The sequence below is a fragment of the Acromyrmex echinatior genome, chromosome 9 (assembly GCF_024713525.1).
Source record: "Acromyrmex echinatior isolate Ae372 chromosome 9, ASM2471352v2, whole genome shotgun sequence".
NCBI classification, from domain to species: Eukaryota; Metazoa; Arthropoda; class Insecta; order Hymenoptera; family Formicidae; genus Acromyrmex; species Acromyrmex echinatior.
The window spans coordinates 4,172,603-4,188,075 of NC_141860.1; the positions used below are offsets into that span (position 1 = coordinate 4,172,603).

Genomic DNA, 15,473 nt, shown 5'->3' on the forward strand with positions numbered 1-15,473 from the left:
AGGTGCAAAGTTATGTTTGAAGTAAGCAATCTAGAATTGACTTTTAAGATTTCTAGGGGTCAAGTTCAAGCGGCGCGTTCAATCTTGAAGTGCTTTGCAAATCTGAATATGCTTTGGTCTCAATTCTTGTGTTAGAAAAACGTAATACATAAAACTAATCACAAAGACTTTTTAAAATAAAAATTTTGACCAAACATTTTAATTTTTTGTTCGCAATCTTTTTTTTCTTTTGCGAGTAAACTTATCGCATTTTGTATTTTTCCCTATAGTGATGAAACTTGATGGATATTGAAATAAAAAACAAAGCGGATGAAAAACAACACGCAGCCGGAAAAAGGCACGGTGTTATTTTCACCGGCTCCGGAAACCACTTGGAACCTTTTATGAAAATAGCAATGGCTCTCGTGAATAGAAATACAAGACTGTGGAATTTTTACATACTTTTCAACTCGGTACTCTGTTGAAATAAAACTCCATAAACTGAATAAAAACACCGAATATACAGAGCGTCACATTTCTACAAGATAAACAAGATTAAGTTGATGGCAGGTATTAATTCTCTCTGTCTCTCTCTCTCTCTCCCTCTCTCTCTCTCTCTCTCTCTCTCTCTCTCTCTCAACATGAATTTTATCGATAAAAACCCAGAGAGAATTTTTTCAATGGCTAATTTTTTAATTAAAATTAAAATTTAATTAAAATTATTAAAGATTAAAGTTTCGTCGTTCCGTTTTTCAAGCGTTTTCAAAAAACTAATTTTTAACATGCGGCTTGTAATGCAAAAACTAACATTTCCATCTGAAAAAAAGTTGATTTTTTGTTCGCTAAAGACTTTACCATTAATTCAATAGTTGATTCTATAAGAGAAGAAGAGACACTTCTTATTATAGATTATTACATGATTTGAGCTTCATTTTTCGTCTGAACGCCTTCGGATTCAAGTTAGGCGTGTTCCAAGAGAATTTCACGCGACGGCCATTGTCGTGCGACCATAATTCACGGGATAAGACGGATTTAAGAGAGTTCAGTTTCACGTCTCTTGCGCCGGAGATGATTTAGCGCGGAAGACCAGATAGTTTTCGTCTACCACGCCTCTGATCTATCACATTTAGAATATACGAGAATGTACACATTTGAGCAAAATTTATGTTTCGATTTGAAGAAACTTCCTGCGTATATTAATATCGTGTCATATAGTTACCAGCGCCATGTTTGACAAATACGGCGTAAAATGAGAATCTTTACGAGCGAGTGTACCAAATTTTATATGTGTAGCAAGAATATTATATCTCTCTCGAATACTATAAAGTTCTGTTATGCTATAAATTTCTTTAAGCACCCTTAGCACACGCGATGATTTTTGGTCCTTTACTATATATAATGGGTCTTTCGTGTCTAAGTTTAATTTTCATCACTTTTACAAGCATACAAAAATGATTGAGCGATTCTCTTACATATACTTTAATATTTTTAGAAAGTATTTGTAAGGTAAAACTATTTGTCCATTAAAAAAAAAAAGGAAAGGAAAGAGATTATTATTTAACCTGTGACTATTATTTAGGTGCTTCTAGTATTTCAAAGAAACAAAAATGCGCAGAGTATACGAATATCTCGTGTGTAGAAAAATTAATATATATAAAATTTAAAAGAAATTTTACACGACATATAATATTACATAAAAAGTAAAATATTTAACATATGCAAAAATTGTGTAAATATTACAAAAACTTTGAAAAAAATTAAATATGCTAAAATTTACAAAATTTCGCGAAGAGTGCGAAATTTTACAAAAACGCGCTCATATTTCTGACTTCTGATTTAACTTGTGTGAATTAAATTGTATGCAAACTGAGTATACAAACTGCAAGCCGAGCTCGAAAGTCTCGTTCGCAAGCGTTGCAAATATTTGAACAGCATGAAGTATCGGCAAACTCTTCGTTACGTTACGTACACTTGATGGCGTACATTTCGATCGTAATCTATTTTAGTTGAATATTTTGAGCGTGCGATGGAGAATTGATCGTCCGTCAGCGAACGTCGCGCAAATTAATACTACCGTAACGCACACACTCACCATAAACAGACGGCCATTGTGGATGTGGCGGCGAAAACGCTGACACGCCCGGCGGGACGGATGCGGAAGCAGGGATCTGCAAGCAGACAGAACAGAGACGTCCCTCAGTGAGCGTGTCGACAGAAATTTGCATGCGTTCGCGGATGCGTTAATGCTGCACGCGTTCCGCTCGCATATACCGACGTCCATCGATTCGCACGGGTGCCACTGTGCCATCGTGTGGCCTTTCGCTCGATACCATTGCACCCCGTTGCACGGCTATGCAAATCAATGGCGCACGTGCGGCGGCACGAACCCTCGACATAAAAACGCATTCGGCGAAGATCAAACGACTTCAATGTGAAACAATTCTGTAACGATCATTCCATGTCGTAACGATCGTCGTAACGTAAAGCGTACATAATATTTTTCACAACGGAAAAACTTTACATATTTATTATTACTATTATTATGTTGTTATTAATGAATAAAAACGCTTGGCTATCAATTTAAAATTTTATGAATTTTTGAAAATTTTTTTTCCTTTTACTCACGATGTATTTATTTTGATAATTGATGATCACTTTTTTATATTAACAGGAGAATTTAATTTAATTTTTATTTCTGTCATATTTCGTATGTTTTTTTTTACGTATATTAGGTAATGCATAATGAAGATATTGAGTAATTATGAATCAACGGACTACCGACGATCTTGCCTTTACAGAAATGTTCAAATCCATTCAGTACAATTCGTCCACTCAATTACAGCACAAATAATAAGGATTAATTGCTATAATTCTCAACAACTCGTTTCTATCGCTTCTTGTTTCGCAGAATATTTAATGGACTCCTTCGGGAAATGATACAAATCTCTCTGTTACATAATTAAGTTGGGTTCAATTGCCCGGGAAATCGTAAATTCAACTACAATTGCGCCTCGTGAATAATGTATTGTCGATGCTCAATAATTTACATAGCTCAATTTAATTTTTTTCCCGACGATTTTTCAATTCTCCAGCTATGCTCTATCTAAGAAAAGAAATTAATTGGAAGTGGCGTATATTAATAAAAGACACAAGTACAGTTGTGTTTAATTCCAGAAGTCGCGTCTCCCTTTGACGGGGATGTTCTCGTCGATTTATTTCTGCGGGCGGTCTCGCCGAATACTCGTCCCACGAATTTCGGCGCTGAGAGAACTCGGATAGCTTTCCGTCCGTCCCGCACAGGAATGCTGAAAAAGCAGTACGAGAGCGCTGGCCAGTGCACGTTAATTCAGATATATACCATGTCTAAAATTAATATAAATTAGCGCCGCCGTCGGCCGCCGGAATGCCAGCGTCGTTCCTGTAAATTGAGACAAGTCGCGCGTGGTCCGCAACCACCGTCCTTACTACTATAAAGCCCATATCAGACTACGAATTGCCGGTTGCAGTTCCTGGTTGCTTAGTTCCACTTCAGCCAATCACGACGCAGTGAGCCCGGAATGCTTAAAGTAAAATCAGGCACCCAGGAATCGTAAATAACAATCCATAGATCCGGGTTTTCATTTTCTGGTTAACTTGTGGTTTATAGGATTAATCTGATATTTCATTCAATAAGCTTCACCTATGATAATATCAAGGTTGAAGTCCATTGGATGAAATATCCAGTTAAGCTTAACTACAAGTTAAGATAATGATTGGGCCATAGCCTTAGAAAATCAGAGATACGTCTTTGAATCAGTTAGATTAGTCGCTGTCATTGTTTTTCTTTACTACGGTAATCAGGCCATATTTTTTAGACTCTTTAAACAGCCAATCTAATTATCCTTTTATGACAAATCTCTGGTTTTTTAGTAGTCTAACTCGTAGTCTGACACAGGCTTTAAGTTCCTTAATAACAGCTCCGTTGTTTTCGCCACCACGTTGGCCTGATGAATACATTCGCAACTAAAGGATTGTGAGCAAACACGCGATGTGAACAATGAAGTTAAATTAAAAAAAAATTCATTTTTTGAAAATATTTTTATAAATCAAAGAACGTTTATGTGAAGTCCTCGAAAAATTCGATGCAAAAAGAAGGATGTGGCAATAATAAAAAGGATTGTAACGTACGTATTACGTAAAATACAAACATTAAATAATAATTTTGTTATAATAATTACTCCTCTCGAAATTTGCAGCACATTATTTCGCCGGATGAGTATGTCGAATTATATACATTTAAGTCGTCGAGATAAATATTTAACTACAATGTCAATCGCTATCAGCATAAAAAAAAAACATAATCTGCGCGTCGCAATTGCATTCCAACACGGCTCGGATTATTTCACGTTACACAGAACAATGCTATCCGAATTGTTTCGTTAACCGAGTTTCAACACAAAGAATTAGAGCCCGCTGGCTTTGTAGAGCACACATAGCAAACTGATAGAAGCATTTGGTTTCGTTGTAAAAAACAAAAAAGGTATGATGGTATGATGGGAATAAAACTCGCAAACCCAGTTAAATCGGCAAAGAGGATTACGCGATTCTTGCACTAGGAATCATTTCACAAAAAAGGATCGAAAGGTCAGCTTCTAGAGTTACAAGCGCGAGCCGCAAAGTTCACGACTAGTCGCGTTCGATCGGTTTTAATCTGTAACGAACGAGCTAAGAAAACGGCGGCGGCGATTCGTGAAAAAGCGTCCCTAAAGTGTCGTCAAGGGCGAGCATAGGACGAATCCGTTCCAAAGGGTCCCAAAAGGTCGTTTTAGATAGGCAGGAGCATCTGCCGCCTCCGGCTGCTGGAAGAAACGATAAATAGTGTCGGGAAGCTACGAAGCTAGTCTTCTCAATTAACGACGATCGACGTGAATGGGGCACAAAGTGCTCTCCCCGATCGAGACACGATAAATATTTTCTCGACGGAATTGCCGTAAAAGGAAGATAGAGCGAAGGTTTTTTTTACACTCCAGTGCTTCAAATTAGATGCAAAATTATACATCTGTAAATAAGGAATTTTCGTAAACCCTGCTCAAATATTTAAGGAAGTACACGACGCGTAACACAAATGATATGAAATATTCATATCCTATACATTTCAGGGAATAGTAATTACGAAAATACAGAAATTCTAGAAATACACTTCTATTTCTAGAATTACATACCTAAGTTTCAGTGAAAGTTATGTACGAGTTGAGACACGATCTACTTTATCATTCTATTTTCTTTCCTCGTCACACAATAGTTACTTCGACAGATGTAATCGAACTTGCAAAACCTCCAGAACATCGACAGATCCAAGATAATTCAAAATGGTTTGAACTCTATTTCATTTCAATAATCTCCGAAATAGAATACCACGTTCTCGTAAAACCATAGTCCAGAAGAAAATTTTTAATTTATTACAGAATAAAGGAAAGAACCAGAATAATGGAGTTAGATAGAAATATTCGGCATATTTTTATCATTCCTAAATTATTTATAGCAAAAGAGATGTCAATTAAATAAATTTTAGGAAAATTTTTAATAATAAAAGACAAAAGAGCAATTTAATTTAAAAATGTATATATATAATTTTAGAAAGGTATAAAATTTAATATTAATTGATTTCGCAAAAATAATTATTTGCAAATTAAATTATGAAACGTTATTTCCTACGTAGAATTATTTTGTTAAAATATTTAAAAATTTAGCTAGACACAGATTTTAAAATAATTTTGTTGATTCATTAAAATAGTATTGTAGGAAACTCAAACATAATGAGAAGTAATATTGCATGAAATTTTGATATTCTATGCAAGCTTAACATAATTATTACGACAGTTTAATAAAATTACTAATATTAATAAAATTAATTTCAGATATGTATTTATCTAAATCTTTAGATACTTTAGTAAAACCATTTTTTCGTAGATATATTTGTATACTGAGAGAAAAATTTCAAAGTATTGGGACGCAAATGTTACTTACGAAATTTGATTGTGATGACGAAATATATATATTTGTGTGAAATATATTTCATTTATTGCAAATAAATAAAATAGATAACTTATTTGCTAGGAATAAAATTTTATTTCGCCCGTATATTATATTTAAATAAATATCTATTTCAATGAAACTTCTCATAAATATATTTTTAGACATCTTTTTCTTAGTGTATGTAACATTCATCATGTATAGTATCGACCTCCAACGTCGGATTGATTTCATACTGTGGACGGAAGCAAACGAGATAGCAGATGTATCGATGTCTCAGGAGCGAACCGATAATATACAGCGATGTTGCTCGATCGAATCAACGCGAACTGTCTGTTATGAAAGGGGGACGGAATGTCGATTCAGATATTAAATTTCCTTGCGAATGGCGTTCCCTGTAGTGCGCGCGCGAAACTCGTCCCTATTTCCCACAGGACTCCGTCAGGCTCCTGTCAGGATGCATTGCTCACCCCGTTCGCTTTTACGGTGTCCGCTTTTATCCAACCGTGTTACAGGACTCGTAATGGCTGACCTGTCTCAGAATGGCGATGAGTGGTCCAGCTTGGACCACAGTCATCGAAATAAAACACTGTGCATTTTTTATCATAGCCGAAAAAGCAATTCGTTGCAATTTGTTGTAAAATATACAATTCACGTTTGCATAACAAAACAGCTCTGAATTCCAGTTCTGTTAAACAATTTATTTAATTAAAAAAATGCGTCAGTTATAAGCCATTTAAATTTATTTAATTAAATAATTAAATAATTCATTAATTCACTGAGACACACTTCAGAAATTACGTATTACGCTAAAATATATCGTTTATTAATAAATATTTATTTCTAATTATGATAGAAATACTTTGTCACGTAAATAAGAGATATATTTAAAGCTCCATTTTCTTTTAGAAAATCATTTTCGTTATCTTTAGAAGAAATTTTGAAAATTGCAGGAAAAAGACAAAGAGATAAAAGTTATCTTTTGAAAATCACGAAATAGCATCCCATAGTTCAGTTCTCATTGAATTACAGATAAAAGAACTTGAATTCGTATTCGTATCCAATCAGGCGACTAATTTTCCTGCGTGTCCAAGACGCCTCAGAATTCTAAGAAAATTGAATTTGCTCCCTTTACGAAGCATAGGAAGTCGGAGAATGACATTCGACTTCAAAGCGTTCTTTCAAAGCACATCCTCCGTGCATCTATGAACCTTTCGATCCTCTCTTTCGGTCATTAGACACGCATCTCGGTTCCGATAAGGAATCATATTTTCCGCTCATGTAGAGTCAGGAGTGACTTCTTTTTGCTACTAAGGATTGAAAGTCTATACGCGACTTGTATCACTGCGACTTGTATTATGCTGGCTCATCATACTATCATGTTCAATATAAAAAAAATGTAATTATTAAAAATTGAATCTCTCGCAAAAGATTAATTTTTTTATGATCGCATAACTATGTTAAAAGAATTGAAAATAAAAATATTTTTGTGTAATCTGTGAAAATGAGTGTGCTGTGTATAGCATTATTAGATAATAAGAAAATGCGTTTTATTTCAGAATAATTATCAGTGCTCTTTTTAATAACAAAAAAAAGATTTTTTTTTCAAATTTTATGTTAGTGATTTAAAGTTGCAAAAATTTTCTGTCATGCGTTTTAACTACGTTTGACGATATCATAAGATATAACATTTTCTCGTCGCATTGGAAAAGGGAGGAGTTGATACGGCGAATGAATGGCGAGAAAGATGCAAGAAATCATTAAGCGAATCCATCGATAGCAAGGAACGTCGATAATTCCATGCTATGGCTTCCCAACGAGAGGGAGATTCATCCCTCAATCAGACCCCGCCCCAGAGATTTGTCAGATAAGAAGTTGTCTGCAATAAATTTCGCTTTCTCCCGACCACCTATTACTTCGCCGTTTTTTCCTTTTCCTTTACCTTACCACTCGCATCCGTTTCCCGTAACTCTAACTTCGTTCACAACACCGTAAGATAGTCTTGAAAAAAAAAAAGCGGATTAAAAGGAATTAATGGGAAGTTGCGCTGAAAACTCTGCTCCTCAACTAAGGATTAAACTTAAATCCTAACGAACGTTTGAAACTCTTTTTATTTCTTTCCAGTCTTTTCATAATTCTTTTACAAAATAAGAAAAAATTGAAACCAAAAGAATTAGGATAGAATACCTTTTCTGTGTCATTAAGATTTATTTCATAGAAAAAAAAACGGAAAAGATTTTAACTATTAATTTGCTTGTGAGGGATATGAAAGCTTCTTAATAAAAAGGAAATGAAAATATAATTAATTGGTATAAACAGTTTGTCATATTTATCAAATAAAATTAAAACAAAATGTCAGCAAAATCGAAATAAAATTAGCGCTATGTATTTCAATGTACTCTTCTTTTCATTTAGAGAAACATTTTTCAATCCTCTTTTCAAAGAAAGACGCTTTTTAACTGAAAAAAAATGATAAATTTTTTACATCAAACTAAAACCAGGTTCCGTCTTCAGAGAATTCACAGATTGAATTTCTCCAATTTCATAGATTGAATTTCCATAAATCCTTTTCAGTTGTGAAAGAGCATGCACTATATATACATTCAAAATCAACACCTTTTGTATCCTCTTGAAATATTGTAAAAGCAGAAGAGACGACGCGTGATAACCTTCCTTGCATTTCAGTTGAAAAAGCAGCAAATTTACACTTCATACCCGCATAAATTTTTTTAATACTATTATGAACTTCTTAAGAGTCTAACATTAACAAATTTGATTCAACCATTGTTACTCTCGCACAAAGCAGGTTTTAAACTCATTTACGAAGTCAATATTAACCCTTTACAGAATAAAGTCCCGAGAGATGAAAAAGATCAGCTGCTTTATATCTATTGTGTGCTTTTTAAAAATGCTGAATTATTACACGGATTTGACTTACGATGAGAATAAAAACATATCTATCGTTCTCTTTTTTTTCGAAAGTGACACAATTCAAAAAATTAAGTTTTTCAAAAAAATGATATGAACTATTTTACAATTTACAACAGAAAATTAATCACTACTTAAATAATGTTGACAAAAAATATTTTCTTAAAAATTATTTACGTTGTTAAATCTGTCCAAATCATAGATTTTCTCTTTCGTAGGAATTCGAAAGGTGGATCGAAATGAAGTAATGGGCCAAAAGATAAAAATTTTAATTTAATAATTTTATCCACTTAAATGTGTTGTAGAATACCCCCAATTCATGATTCGAAAGTAAGAAATAAATTAATGAATAATACAGACACTGTACATATACAAAGTTTCACATTTCTATGATAAATGAAATTCGTGAAGAGAAGTCGACCAATTGTTTTATTGCTATATTATATTCTATATAAAGAATATATATATATATATATATATATATATCAATATATACATATATATATATATATATATATGTGTGTATGTCTATTGTATAATTTGTAATTCTATGATTCTTTTGGTACTTTTTATCATTTTTGTTTCCAAATTTCATTATTCCTTTACTCTGTATGTCAAAATAAAATTTTAATTCACTCTGATATGTCGGATTTTTCTCTGATATGTCAAAACAAAATTTTAATTCTCTTCACAAAAATTTAGAGAATGATTTAAAAAAAAAGTTCACACATGTTCGAGATTTTTATTACGGAATTTTGAAGAATTTTTTTTTTATAGTAAAAATTCGCACAAGTTTTAACTGCTATTGTGTGCTATCTTCTGTTATACATCATTAAAAAAAATCGATTTTTTTCTTCCTACATAAATATTATCTAAACATTATCTATAGAGAGATATAAAAAAGTGTTTTAAATAAAAGTTGAAAGAGTACTTTGTATTGTAATACACTCTAAATTTTTTACAGTAAAATCTCACTTCAAAAGAATGAAAATACAATCACCCTTGAAAAAAAATGAAAAAGTGAAAGTTCTTTTTCACTTCTTGAAAAAGAACAACAATTTTCACTCTTTTTAGAGTAAATTTTCACTTCAAAGGAGTAAAGTCTCACTCCAAATGAAATTTCACTCTTTTGAAAATTCACTTTAAAAAGAATGAAAATTGTTACTTTTTTATCAAGAAGTAAAGGATGATTGTATTTTCATTTTTTTAGAGTGAAATTTCATAAGAAATTTAGAGTGTACACTGAAAGAAAAGATTGGTTGCTGCAGCAAATTAGATGGTTAAATATGGCACAGCATTTTTAATTGGCTGCAGCAATCAATTTTTGGTTGCGTTAGCCAATCGAAATCCTAAAGTAATGCAGATAGGCTAACACAATTAACAATTGGCTACAGCAACCAAAAATTGACTGTTGCAACCAATTAAAAATGCTATGCCATATTTTATCATCTAATTTGTTGCAGCAGCCAATTTTTTGTTTCAATGTAGTAATAACAAAATAGGAACATTTGTTGTTTACATTGTTAGAGAAAATTATTATTATTAAAATATTATGAAAAAGTATAATATATTAAAAGAGAAAACATAGTAAATCAATTTTTAAACAGAATTCTGTCTCCGAACAGATTTTCGGTCGATGTCCACAGAATTAGTGGTTTCGATCCACTGTGATACATACCGAAGAACTAAACAATGACGGAGAAAGCAAATTAGATCCGGTTGAAATGGCTACTTCACGCCATTGGATAATTCACGTCCACGTATTTACTATCAACAAAGGAATCAACTGGGTTCATGAACTAATTGACGTAGTCCAATGGAAGGCGGTGAGGCGCCCGTTAGCGAGACGCCTTCGCAAGTTTGAATTACAAAAGCCGCATAGTAAGTCCACGGTATCGCCTCTTGGCAGTGTCCTCGGTAATTTGAAACCACTGTTTTGGCGCCGACGACCGATGTATGATCGTAATAATGGCGCTAACGAGCTGACGCCACCGCATTTTCCAGACAACGTCGACGTTGCAGACCAATAATCATAACTCCGTTATTCCTCGCCGCCAAGAGAACCTCGCGAGTCAATTAACGTTAGGAGGGAGCTCGAGAAAGGATCCATTTAACTCCTTAATGCGATTTAAATGTGTCAACCGAGTTGTAAACGAGTCTATGGCTGCAACCAGTAGACGGTCTTCAGGGTGCAAACAAGATTCGCAATGTGCATATTAATCTGTTAATTAATCTGTTAAAACTGTGTAGTGATACATTTAGGTACCAATTACGCGATAAATGCAAATAAATTTTATTTCAATGGAATACTTTAGTAAAAATGTTGTCATAAGAAATGATCTTTATAAGTAGTGTCTCTAGAAGGCGGAGATTGTCTGAACAATCTTGTCAAAGTTTTCATTAGCTGGACGTAAAATGGACGCGAAACCAATCAGATAATAACTGAGCAGATATGTATAGATACATAAAACGTATTTATACAATTGTGTAAGTGCATGCATATGTGCACATACATGTACCATATTTAATAAAACTAGAAGATTAATTGAACTCTGTCTTCTAAGAACATTACTTTTAGTACATAAACACTTTTAATCCCCTTCTAAGTATTATCCATTTTTTTCACGTTTTTTTCCGATTTCTTTTTACTGATGAAAAATATCTTTTATGTTAAGACTTTTTTTTTAAATTTGTTTAATTATCTTCAATATTCTGTAACGTAAACCGATATAAATAGATCGAAATATATTACATTTTTTCTCTTCCTACATTTAAATCCAGGCTTTATTTAAATCTCTTGAGAAATCCAGAATTACTTCCATATAATAAATTATAATAAATACTTAGAGTAGTATATGCATGTTGTGCGCAAAGCACTTTAACGAGAATGCATTAACGATGAAACTCTCTCTTTTCCTTTTCTCACTTTGGTGTTTTGCTCTTCAGATATACCGCAACCAAGCCGAAGTGACGCGCACGAGCGTTTCGTTATTGAATGTTAAATTCGTCGGCGTTTTCTCTACCGTCACGGTAATTACTCCTAATCAGTATTCCGCGGACGGCTGCCAGAGAGGAACGTCCCACCTCATCTCACCTCACTTTGCCTCAGCCTCTTCGGACGACACCGGTAATTATCCGACGATTCGCCGGGGCAAGATCAGTTACGGGTTCATCGACCGAATTTTCTAAGCAGGATAGAGAGGAAGGGAACCAGGCGGGTGGGCAACAAGAAGCGACTGGAAAACCACGAATAATTGCAGATTCGCTGCAAGATGGACAGACGAAGGAACAGGCGGAAGAAGCGTCTTGAATAAATCGCGACGATAATTGGCGGAGAGCGAAGAGCGACGGTTTTCACCGCGGTTCGCCACGGTGGTTCGCCCGCGAGATATCTGGTTGAACCGGCCACCCAGGCGACGTCGGCGTCGTCAACATTACGTTGACGTTGCGAGACGCCACCGTACCGCCTAATCGTTTAGCAGCTCTTTTGGAAGCACTAATTCTGAGATGAACAGACCAGTGTCAGGAATGTTGAAGTCAATCGCTTGCCGCGTTAATTTGGAGCGATAGTTGTTGTGCGCAGAAAAAATGATTTTACTAAAATATCTAAAAAATTTAGATACATATGCTAAAAATAATTTTGTTGGAATATGTTAAAATAATTACATAGGAAACTCAAGCATAATAAGCAATCCTGCAAAAAGTTAACATTTTTGCAATCAGTTTAAGTGTCCTACATAATTATTTTAATAGTTCATACTCTTTTTAAACCCATATATCTGGCTAAATTTTTAGATACTTTAACAAAACCGTTCTTTTCGTGTAGGATCAAGATGGTAGTCGATAAAAAGAGACTCAAACGGAAATGCTATTTCGAGAGGACATTGCATTCAGGCCAATATTCATTGTCAATTCTTATATTTAAGACCTTTTTAACAGTTTTATGATATCGTGCGAAAAAACAATTACAGAATCGTATTAGTATCTCAAGTCATTACTTAAGATAGTCTTGAATAACGAATTATGAATATGGATTATAAAGTTGATCCAACATTTATAAACCGCGTACTGATATTCTCTGCGAGATAAAATAAAAATCTCAATTCACATTTAACGATATTAAATAACGATATTAAGACTCTCCGCATAAGAACGTCCGTAACGCATTACGTTACGTTAAGTACTTGATCTTGAACATGAGCTTCGTAAAAGTAAACTTATATTAACGTACAAAAAAAATCACACATAATATTCAACGTTACATTATAATTTTTTTTATGCCTAAGGTAAATTTACTGTACAGACTCCAGTTTATGATCAATACTTAACGTAATGCATAACGGATGTTCTTATGTAGAGGGCCTAAATTAATCGTAACTATTATAATTGATAAGAAATGTATTCAGATTATAAATAGAATTGTATTTTTGTATTCTCTTCTATTTTTATATTCTCGGTATTTTGGAAAAAAAGATAAAAATAGATAATATAGGAGAAGAGTCACATTTCCTCGGGATATCGCATGTTAGCGGTAACGATTTATTAGCAACGACGATCACTGTTACGAGAGCAAACGGCTGCTGGTTGAGTAAAAGAGGTAGTACGATCCTCGCGGCCGTAAAAGCCGCGTCTACAAGATCGTAAGCCTTTGGCCATTACTTGTCGCGAGAGAGAGAGAGAGAGAGAGAGAGAGAGAGAGAGAGAGAGAGAGAGATGGGGGTGCTTAATTCTGCAACTGTAATGGTCGCCAAAGAAAGCAAAAGGAAAAGGATGAGAAAAAGGCTCGTTAGCAAATCGTTAATCGCACATTCCCGCCAATCCGCTGTTATCCGTTGGTTACCGCAGGAAAAGTCGAGGATATCTCGATCAACGGAACATCAGACGACACGGAGGCGACAGGTGCCGTCTGTCTGGGACGTGTTCGGATAAGCCACAAACCGATTTCCTAGGCAGGTGTCTGAGAACCAGCAGAAATTTTGTCGATGACCTTTTTACTTCCCTCTGGGAATTTAGGCGGATAGGTACGTAGAGAGATTTATTCAGATTGCAGAAGATATTTCTCAAGAATCATCGATTTCTCGACCAACTTTAACGCATAATAATGAAATGGTTCACTAACAAATATACATCTATAGACTCTAAGAATATTAATATTTTTTACTAAGAATCCTAATATATATAATACAAATAATACAAATAATACGGTTGGTAATCATTTAAAGATATTCTTATGATAAAATTCTAAGAAAGTCGTGTTTCGTAAAATCTTCATTAATCTTCAAGAGCATTCAAAAAAGCTCCAAAATTTTTTTTACGACTAGAATGCTCTCCAGAATAACAAATTGAGAGATTTTTAATTTCATACTTGAAACACATAACTTATCGAATAATTTCTACGTCGTGAGCTTCAATAATATAATTTTAAATACAGAATGTAGAGTCAAACTTTCATATATAATAGAAAGAAAGTGTTGATAAAAAAAATTGCACAAAACAAAGCGGGCAGGAGCCAGACGAGGGAGCATTTCGTGAATTTCAAAAATGTCATCAATGTCAGCACGGCAGACAGTGTTGCACGCGGCGCTTCTATTTATACACGGCGGCGCGCAAAATTGGGCGATCGTCGCAAAAGAGAAGTCAAGGCGGACGCGAGCGTTCGATTGAATTCTCGTCGAGGGAAAAAAGTTCCAATTTCGTCGCAGAATTCATCTTCGGGGTGCGACGTGACGGGGTGTGACGGCATATGTGGCGACCGCATCCCGGAGTGAAATATCGAACGGCATCGCTGGATCGCAAATCAGCGTTGAGAGAGTTGGCGCGAATTACGAGAGTCTGCTGCGAGGAAGAAGTGATCATACATTTGGAGGCGTGAACAAGCGCGACGGATACTTTGAATTAACTTAAAATCGTGCGCGAGAGAGAGAGAGAAAGATACGTCTGTTTGGTCTATGAAGATAATGGAATACCGCTCGCATGAGAGAATTTCGGCGTGAGTCCAATCTCGCGCGTTAAACACAAATCTCGTTGTAAAAGCGTACGCTATTCTAATAGACAGACTATCTATATAGACAGACACTTGTATATAGAGAGAAGATTTAATCCATTCACTAAAAAAAGAATAATAATAACTACTAAATGTTGAATGAAATAATTTCAAAATGTTCGGTTGGTGTAATCAAAAGTAATTTTATACTTTTCTAAATATTTAGTAATTATTATCAAACAGTTATATTATTATATTATGTTGGATAATGTTTACTATAAATATACCAAAAACCTTTCTCTAAGTAATGTTTCGATCAGTTAAGAGCTTAATATTTCATTAAAGATTTAACATCACCCTCTTATGCGTGTCTAGACTAGAAACAATTTTCACAAATCCCGTTCTCACATTATTTTGTTAAAAGCGAAATTCCCCCTTCAACAATCCGGAGTCTCTGAAAGCGCCGACTACGCGCTTTTTCACATTCAGGCGTACCGAGAAACGATTCCTCTCCGTCGGATTTACTTGCGTATAAACGGAGGGAAACCGGAGAATAGGAAAGCAATCTCAT

General features: G+C 34.5%; 1 protein-coding gene across 4 annotated transcripts in view; it reads right to left on the reverse strand.

The window, feature by feature from the left end:
• Nucleotides 1-15,473, reverse strand: part of bsk (mitogen-activated protein kinase dJNK) — a 167,388-nt gene that overhangs the window by 23,883 nt on the left and 128,032 nt on the right. For 2 of the 4 annotated variants that reach the window (XM_087409454.1, XM_087409456.1), the window contains one exon: nucleotides 2,072-2,147. The exons of the other annotated variants lie outside the window; for them this stretch is intronic. The gene's annotated coding sequence lies outside the window, so the exon portion shown is untranslated. The remainder of the gene's footprint in view (nucleotides 1-2,071; nucleotides 2,148-15,473) is intronic. 4 annotated transcript variants of the gene reach the window in all.